This window comes from Mandrillus leucophaeus, unplaced genomic scaffold (genome assembly GCF_000951045.1).
Source record: "Mandrillus leucophaeus isolate KB7577 unplaced genomic scaffold, Mleu.le_1.0 Scaffold349, whole genome shotgun sequence".
Taxonomy (NCBI): domain Eukaryota; kingdom Metazoa; phylum Chordata; class Mammalia; order Primates; family Cercopithecidae; genus Mandrillus; species Mandrillus leucophaeus.
Window position 1 is genome coordinate 360,769 of NW_012103687.1, and position 9,542 is coordinate 370,310.

General features: G+C 42.8%; 2 protein-coding genes across 5 annotated transcripts in view; one reads left to right on the forward strand and one right to left on the reverse strand.

The window, feature by feature from the left end:
- Positions 1–9,542, reverse strand: part of BCR (breakpoint cluster region) — an 814,161-nt gene that overhangs the window by 217,276 nt on the left and 587,343 nt on the right. The window lies entirely within an intron of this gene.
- The window catches only part of LOC105546070, a 72,448-nt gene that overhangs the window by 29,298 nt on the left and 33,608 nt on the right, over positions 1–9,542 (forward strand). Inside the window, exon 3 of one of the 4 annotated variants that reach the window (XR_001007042.1) lies at positions 7,764–8,026. The exons of the other annotated variants lie outside the window; for them this stretch is intronic. The gene's annotated coding sequence lies outside the window, so the exon portion shown is untranslated. Of the gene's footprint in view, positions 1–7,763; positions 8,027–9,542 lie in introns of those variants that run through there. 4 annotated transcript variants of the gene reach the window in all.

Consider the following 9,542-nt stretch of genomic DNA (forward strand, 5'->3'; position numbering starts at 1 on the left):
TTGAGACGGAGTCTCGCTCTGTCGCCCAGGCTGGAGTGTAGTGGTGCTATCTCGGCTCACTGCAAGTTCTGCCTCCCGGGTTCACGCCATTCTCCTGCTTCAGCCTCCCAAGTAGCTGGGACTACAGGTGCCTGCTACTACGCCCGGCTAAATTTTTGTATTTTTACTAGAGACAGGGTTTCACCGTGTTAGCCAAGATGGTCTTGATCTCCTGACCTCATGATCCACCTGCCTCAACCTCCCAAAGTTGAGCCACCACGCCTGGCCAGATATCTCTCATATGTCCCATGCACCTGTACTGTCTAGTAGGAGGGAATGGGCCCACTGCGCCCTGATATTATTGTTTCTGTTTATCTGAAACCATGCAGCAAACCTTCAGGGCCTATCTCAATTTCTACTTGTAAGAAAATTTCTCTGATTGCCCTACCACATCCAATTTCCACCTAATTCTTATATACATTATTATTTGAAACATGTAATTAGCCATCAGAGAATGATGTGAGGCATTTTATAGCTGTATCCATTTATGAGTCCATTCTGCCCACTACTGTAAAGCTCCAGGGAGGCCAGAGGTGGGTGATTGATTCCTGCTAGAAGATCCCCAATAGATGGTTGTTGGTTGCTTGGATTAATTGAGCTGTGCCTTTCTGAAAAAAAACCCTATGATTTTAGATATGAGTTATTCCAAAGGCTTCTTTGCACCTCCCTGCAGAGCAACATACTAGGTCACAGAACATTGGAATTGGTGGACATTGTGGCTGTCCCTCAGTTGCTGAGAACCAAGTGTGACCCTTCCCTGTTTTTCTTACCCTGGCATTAATTATACCTTCATTTATGTGATTGTTTGATTACGGTTCATCTTTTCCTCCTCCCTTCCGCCCCCAATAGACTAAAAATTCCATGAGAACATAGACTGTGTCTGGCTTGACTCATCATCATATCTCCAGCACCAAGCCTGGCACATAGTAGGTGCTCAAGAAATATTTGTTGAAGGACTGGATGAATGAATATAGCACCTTATTTTATAGATGAGGAAGCAGAGGCCCAAAGAGGTTAGGTCAGTGGCAGAGCTGGGACAAGAAGGCAAGTCTACTGGTTCCTTAGCCAGCGTTCTATTTTCCTCTGTATCCTCTCAGCATTGGAGTTGGAAAATCTTGGAACCTAGTCTTACCCTTTTATTTTACAAATGGGAAACTGAGGCCCAGAGAGGGGAAAAACTTACCCAAGGCCACAGAAAGAGGCACTGGCAAAGCAAAGCCTGATACCTAGGTCTCCTGACTCCCAAGCTAGTGCTCTTTCTTTGTAAAAGCACAGAAAAAAACAAAGCTGAATTGGGCTTCTTGCCAAGCCCCTGCAGGAGGTCACATAGCTGAGCAGCTCTCAGAGTTCCTTGTCTATTCTTAGCCTGAACTTTTAGTGACTCTGGTCTTCAGCAGCCTTTTTCCCCTTTTTTCCTTTGCATTTGGTCTGTTGTGTATATGTAGTGTGTGTTTTAAATAAATGGTGCTACGTGTAGGAAATGGGCTTCAGCACAGTCCTGCTACAGAGGCCCTGGAAAGAATAAACGTGAGAGAAGGGGCCCTGAGAAAACAATCAACTTCCCTTCCTCTGAAGTGACCCCAGTGTCCCAGAGCCACCCCCCTCTGCTGCTTGTCACAACACAACTGCCAACAGAAGGTTAAACTCCTCACAATAACAAAGAAATCAACAGAAAGAATTTACAAGAAGGATTGGCTGTTAGTATTTGCCACTGAAGCCTCATTTTGATGAAGATCAAAAATCAGCTTTTCCTAAGCTGTGGTCCCTCTTCTAACATACACTTTGATTTCCCACCAACAAGTCATTTTTCAGTCAGTCACCAAACATGAATGAAAAGACCCTTCAGACACAGTTCTAGCCTCTCAAAGCCTACTGCTTTTTCTTCTTGTACAAATACTTGCTCCAGAGACATACAAGAAATTTAAGCAGCTACTGACCTCAGGTTACTTGGAAAAGACAAGAGACACAGAGGATAGAAGGTAACTAATGTTGCCCTTGTACAAAATGACCATTGAGAACAGCTCTACATCAAGTTCACATGAGGCACAGGTTGCTCTGGGCTAAGCTAGGTCAAGGAAAATTCAGGAGAGCAACTTGAACTGGTCTTGTATATCAGTTATCTATTGCTGTGTAACATACTGCTCCACTTTGTGTTTTAGTTGTCTATTTTTTTTTTTTTTTAAATAGAGATAGGGTCTCACTATGTTGCCCAGGCTGGTCGTGAATTCCTGGGCTGAAGGGATTCTTCTGTGTCAGCCTCCGAAAGTGCTGGGATTACAGGTGTGAGCTGCCACGCATAGCCTAGTGTCTATTCTTGCATGACGAATTACCTTAAAACTTAGTGGCTTAAAAGAATAAATATTTATTATCCAACAGTTTCTGTGGGTCAGAATCCAGGTGTAGCTCAGCCAGGTGCCTCTGGCTCAGTCTCTCATGAGGTTTCAGTCAAGCTTTCAGCCTAAAGGCTCATCAGAGGGTAGAGAAGAATCCAGTTTCAAGCTCACTGAAGTGGTCGTTGGTAGGCCTCAGTCCCTCCTGACGCAAGCCTCTCCACAGGGCTGCTTCAAGACTTGGTGCCGGCTTCACCAGGGTGAGAGGTTTAAGAGAGGAAGCGTGACCAAGATGGAAGCCACATTCCTTTTGCAACCTAATCTCAGAAGCAATATCCTATCACTTTTGTTGTATTCTTGTTATCAGCAGTGAGTCACCAAGTTCAGCCCACATACGAGGATGTGAATACCACGAGGCAGAGATCATGGGAGCCATCTTAAAGGCTGCCTGCCATACCTGCCAGATGGATAGAATTTAAATAAGGCATAGTAAGCATTCTAGTTAGGGAACTGGAGATTTGAAAGGTTTGATTGGGGATGATTTGGTTGGAACAAGACATCTAAATAGGAGGGAGGAGGTAACTAGAGAGGTTAACTGGGCCCAGATTGAACTGGGTTTTCAATGCCAGGCCAAAGAGTTTTAGAGTTATGTGCCACATAACACATCTAATGGTGGTCCCATAAGATTATAATGGAGCTGAAAAATTCCCGTTGTCTGGTGATGTCATGGCCATTATACCATCCTATTGCAGTGCATTACTTACGTGCTTTTGGTGATGTTGGTGTAAACATACCTATTGCACTGCCAGTGATATAAAAGTATAGCACATACAATTATATACAGTGCATAATACTTGATAATAAATGATGTTACTAGTTTATATATTTACTATAATATTAATCATTATTTTAGAGTGTACTCTTTCTACTTATGGGAAAAAAAAGTTAACTGTAAAACAGCCTCAGGTAGGTCCTTCAGGAAATATTTGAGAAGAAAGTATTGTTATCATAGAGGATAGCTCCATTCATATTATTGCATGGAGCTTCCAGTGGGACAGGATGTGGAGATGGGAGACAGTGATATTGATGATCCTGACCCTGGGTAGGGAGGGTCCCTGGATAGCCCTGACCTAGGCTAATGTGTATGTGTCTGTCTTAGTTTCAAACAAAACTGTTTAAAAAGTAGAACAAAAATAAAATTTTAAAAATGGAAATAAACTTATAGAATAAGGATATAAATAAACTATTTTTGTACAGCTGTACAATGTTTTGGTATTTTAAGCTAAGGGTTATTACAAAAGAGTCAAAAAGTTAAAAATTAAAAGGTTTATAACATAAAAAAAGTTACTATAAGCTAAGCTTAATTTATTGAAGAAAGAAAATTTTAAAAATACATTTAGTGTAACCTAAGTATACAGTGTTTATAAAGTCTACAGTAGTGCACAGTAATGCCGTGGGCCCTCACATTCATTCACCACTCTCTCACTGACACACCCAGAGCAACCTCCAGTCCTGCAAGTTCCATTCATGGTACATGCCCTCTACAGGTATATTGTGTAAAAAATTTTTGGCCAGGCATAGTGGCTCATGCCTGTAATTCCAGCACTTTGGGAGGCTGCGGCAGGTGGATCACGAGGTCAGGAGATCGAGACCTTTCTGGCTAACACGGTGAAACCCTGTCTCTACTAAAAACATAAAAAATTAGCCGGGCGTGGTGGCACGCACCTATAGTCCCAGCTACTCAGGAGGCTGAGGCAGGAGAATCTCTTGAACCCAAGAGGTGGAGGTTGCGAGAGCTGAGATGGCGTCACTGCACTCCAGCCTGGGTGACAGAGCAAGACTCCATCTCAAAAAAAAAAAAAAAAAGAACTAGGTCGATTTTATTCCTATTGTATCTGTATAATTTACAATAGAGGTTGGCATATAGTAGGTGACCATGAAAATTTGTTGACTGAATAATGCAGTTACCAGATTTGTTTTTTAAAATTTCTGACAATTTAATCCCAAGGAAGCCTACATATTTACTTTAGGAGCTTCTAATCAGGATATTAATGTTGTCACCTATTTCTTTTCTTTTCTTTTTTTTTTTGAGACAATTTTGCCCTGTTGCCCAGGCTGGAGTACAATGGCGTGATCTCGGCTCACTGCAACCTCCACTCCCAGGTTCAAGCAATTCTCCTGCCTTAGCCTCCCCAGTAGCTGGGATTACAGGCATGCACCACCATGCCCAGCTATTTTTTTATATTTTTAGTAGAGGCGGGGTTTTGCCATGTTGGCCAGGCTGATATTGAACTCCTGACCTCAGGTGATCCGCCTGCCTCAGTCTCCCAAAGTGCTGGGATTACAGGTGTGAGCCACTGCACCTGTCCTACTTGTCCCCTATTTTTATTCAAATTACCCAGCAGATAACGAAGGGGGAAACTGAGCTTTAATCGTGGGCCTACATCCTTCCCTGTGACTAAAAGTTCTTTAAACAGTTCATCATTCTGTCGAGCCTCAGAATCTTGGAAGACAAACTTGGTGTCTAAGAACAGACAAAGCTGGTTCCACCCATCTAGCAGTTCAGGAGTAGAACCTGCCAATAGACTGGTTAAGGTCTCAACACCTGGTCCTGCCCATTAGTCACACTGCATCCTGCCTTACTGGCTGACCAGAAGCTATTTTTGTGCAATGCCTTTAAGTATGAAGAGAGAACCTGTTCTGGGGGAAGGAGTAAAGGAAGCAAAACTGTAAGGTGGGTGTATTAGTTCTGCTAGGGCTGCCATAACAAAATACCACAGACTGGGTGGCTTAAACAGGAAATTTATTTTTCACGGTTATGAAGGCTGGAAGTCCAAGATTAAGATATTGGCAGGGTTGGTTTCTTGTGGGGTGTCTCTCCTGGGCATGCCAATGGCTGTCTTAATGCTGTGTTCTTCCATGGCCTTTTCTCTCTGCACATCCCTGATGTCTCTTCCTCTTAGAAGAACACCAGTCCTATTGGATTAGAGTCCCACTCTTATGACCTTATATAACCTTAATTACTTCTTTAAAGGGCTTATCTCCAAATACAGTCACACTGGGGATTAGGACTTCAAAATATAAATTTAGGGGAGACAATTTGGTCCGTAACAATAGGCAAGGTTTATTTCAAGTATGCTTCTTATCCTCTCATTCATACTCTTATAAAGGAAGGATAATCTCCCATCTGTGGAGATGGCAGTTGATGATCCCTAAAAATTATTCAATCCATGGTCTCGTGTGATATTACAACAGCCTCCAAGTTATTGGAGGTAGTCTTATTATCCTTTCACTTCAGATGAAGAAACAGACCAAGAGGGTTAACAGGTTCTCCCAGTCACAGAGTATAGAATCTGGTTTCTAACCCCTGGGCCTCTCTGTGCTTTGCCCTTGGCTCCTCAGGAGTGGCCCCTGCGATGCCCCCACCTAGATTCTTTTTGTTTTTTCTGTTTTTGAGGTAAGATCTCTACCTGCTACCCAGGCTGGAGTGCAGTAGCATAATCCTGGTTCACTGTAGCCTTGACCTCCAGGGCTCAAGCAATTCTCCCACCTCGGCATCCCAAGTAACGCACACCACCACACCTAGCTAACATTTTTTTTTTTTTAACTTTTAGTACCGACGAGGTCTTGTCATGTTTCCCAGGCTGGTTCAAACTCCTGGGCTTGAGTGATCCTCCCAAAGTGCTGGGATTACAGGCAGGAGCCACCAAACCTGGCCCTCCCCACCTAGATTCCAACTCCCCACTTTTTCTTCCTCCTGCTGTACTCCATCAAAACTTACCCACCTTTCAAAGTTCTTCCATTTGATTTTCAGAGTGACAACTAATTGATTGAATAAACCATTATTAATAAACTATGTTGATATGTTAGTGAATGAGATATTATTAGGAGGGAGCTTGGCCAAACAGATTAACAATCTGTGAGATTTGACATCTTGAAAAATATTTTTTTCACATACCATATCTAACTTACTTATATTCTGACAGAAATTATGTAAAATATATATATTATTATTATCTCTTTTTCTGAAAAAAAGAAACAGAGTCAGAGATTAGGTAGCTAGGCCAGGATCACACAAGTAAGTAGCAGAGGTGGAACTTGAACCCAGATAACTGCGTATACTTTTCACTACGTCTTGCCCACAGCCAAACTTTACTAGTTAGTTCAGAAAACTGTTACCCTGAAGTTCACCTCTGAATAGTCAAAGATGTGGCCTTCCCTCACCCGTCTAGTCTACCCTAACCTGCCCTCAATTGAGTTCCCATAGTGCTGAGACTTGAGTCTCATCTCCATTCCTGCTTAGCTATGGTGATCACAAGCACATTTTTTCCCTCCTCACTGAGCTTTTGTTTTTTCACCTGTGAAATTAAAGCATTGACTGGGGTCATTTTTCAGTTTTAAGACTCTAAAAAACTGATTGTTTTTATCTTCCATTTCATTCATTCAATAAGTATTCATCAAGCACCTGGTTGTACCAAGCACTCCGCTAGGTACTGAGGACAGAGCAATGAACAAGTGAGACAAGGTCTCTGCCCTCAGGGAGTTTTCTTTTCTTTTCTTTCTTTTTTTTTTTTTTTGAGACACAGTCTTGCTCTGTTGCCCAGGCTGGTGTGCAGTGGCACGATCTTGGCTCACTGCAACCTCCGCCTCCCAGATTCAGGCCATTCTGCTGCCTCAGCCTCCCAAGTAGCTGGGATTACAGGCATGCACCACCACAACCAGCTAATTTTGTATTTTTTTTTGTAGAAACAGGGTTTCGCCATGTTGGCCAGACTGGTCTCAAACTCCTGACCTCAGGTGATCCGCCTGCCTTGGCTTCCCAAAGTGCTGGGATTACAGGCATGAGTCGCCGTTCCCAGCTGTGAGTTTACTTTCTTACATGTCGGGAAGGACCCTCGAAAGCATCTAGTCCAGTCCTTTTACAGAAGAGAAAAGTGAGCCATGATGGCAAGTGACTTATTCAAAGTCACAAAGCAAGAAGTGGCAGAGAAGGCATCCGGGAAGCTGGATGTTTTCATTCCCAGTTTGGGGCGTTTTTCTTCCTCGCCACACCTTGTATTGTGAGTTCTCCTAGAACATGGTTTATCTCAGCTAACTAGACTGTGGCCTCTGATAGGCGTTTATCCCGAGATATGCTTCACACTGCTGCTGCTGGAGTATCTGACAACAGAGCTCACTCAGAAACCACCATTTCAACATTCTGAAGCAGAAACTCTCCAGCACACAGGAGTACGATCAGAGTCTGACATGCAGGGCACCAGCCAGCTCACAAGTAGCTCTGTTCTGCAGGGGCTTCTCTTTTTCATGCCTCCAGGGGCTGGAGTCTATTTCCACCATCAGACTGCATATTTTTCTGTTCTGCTCACTACTTTCGTACTGCTTTCTTTTCTCCAGATCAGGACCTGAAGTAGGTGGCTGCCCATCCAGGTATTCTACAGGCACTTGCCCATGAAACCTTCACCACTCCTTGAATCAGGTTCCATAAAGTGAGCCAGCTGAGACTTAGGCTAAGTGACTTACTGAGGCAGCAGTCAGCACAGTGTGGGACCAACCCCCAAATGGAGGCACCTTCCTTCATACCTTGGGTGTGATCTGTAACAGCGTAGAAAGCTTGGACACCAGCAGAGTGGCACCTAAATGGGGAGCACCTGTCTGCACTGTCTGCATTCAATAAGCATTCATTTCATCACCCTTTACCACAGTCATTTTTTAATTTTATATTTTATCAAAGTTACACAGGAACATTGATTAAAAAGGGAACTAGTTCTGTAAGATTTGCTAAGACAAAGAGCAATCCTCAACCTCCCTGTACCCACCCCAAACCCATTTCCTTTTCCCTAGAGGGACCAATTTCAACTTGTTTAATTCTTTTGGAATTTACTTATCTCCAAATAACATGTTTGTAATACGACTTCCTGTTTTTTCCTTTAGGCCTTATCTGTTGACTTCCCACTATGGAAGATGAGGATTTAGCTCCTTCTTCTTCACTTGCCCCCTCTATACATATGTACCCCTTTCTGTGCCCCCTTGCTCCCAATATAGTGTAATTTTTTGTAGATAATAGTGTTTGTTATGACAGCATAAATGCCACTTGCAGATAAGCCATGTAGTCAGCCACGATTGCTTTTCCTATCTAACACACCACTTTGTTTTGCTTATCTTTTTTCATGCACTTAGGTTTCTAAGGCATTAGCACTAGTCACTCTTACCACTTAAACTCTGCCAGTTACCTTGATCTTCTCTCAGTACATTCTTCTCAGGAAAGTCTCTTGGAGCCTTCTCTCCTGCTCTGGGGGCCTGCTACACACTGCTATTCTGGAACCACTGTTCACCACTGTCCAAGGGATTCCCTTGCCTCTTTCTTGTGTTAGATTACCTGTTTTCTGGATCCCATGTCTTCTCGTTTTATGCTTTCTTCCCTCGTTTTGATAACATGTCCTCCAGGAGTTTCCTGGGAGTACACAAGAGATAATTTTTTCAAAATCTTGTGTGTCTGAAAATGTCTAAAACTCGGTTAATTGAGTGTAGAATTCTAGGTAAGAAATCGTTTTGCCTCAGAACTTAGATTCCTCAGCCCTGTCATCTTCTAGCTTCCAGTGCTGCTGCTGAGAAGGCCGAAGTCATTCTGATTCTTCACTCTTTGTGACCTTGCAGGATTTCTTTGTCCCTAGCATTGAGAAATTTTACAATGACACACCTATTGTCCTGGCCATTCATGACCCTTTCAATCTGAAAAGTCATGTCCTTTCGATTCTGGAGTGTTTTCTTGAATTATTTCATTTCCTTTGTTGTATTTCTGAAACTTCTTATTCACATTTTGGGATGAATTTCTCATTTGTTCCTTCTTAGTTTCTATTTTGTCTTTTTATTTTACTTACTGGAGAATTTGCTCAATGTTTTCTAATCCTTCTATTAAGCATTTTGTTTCTGATGTCATATTTTTTCTTTCCAGGAGCTCCTATTGTAGGCTTTACCCTTGAAAAAACATTTTTTTTTTTTTTTTTAAGACGGAGGAGTCTTGCTCTGTTGCCCAGACTGGAGTGCAGTGGCGCAATCTTGGCTCACTGCAGTCTCCACCTCCTGGATTCAAGTGATTCTCCTGCCTCAGCCTCCCAAGTAACTGGGATTACAGGCGTGTGCCACCACGTCCAGCTATTTTATGTATTTTTAGTA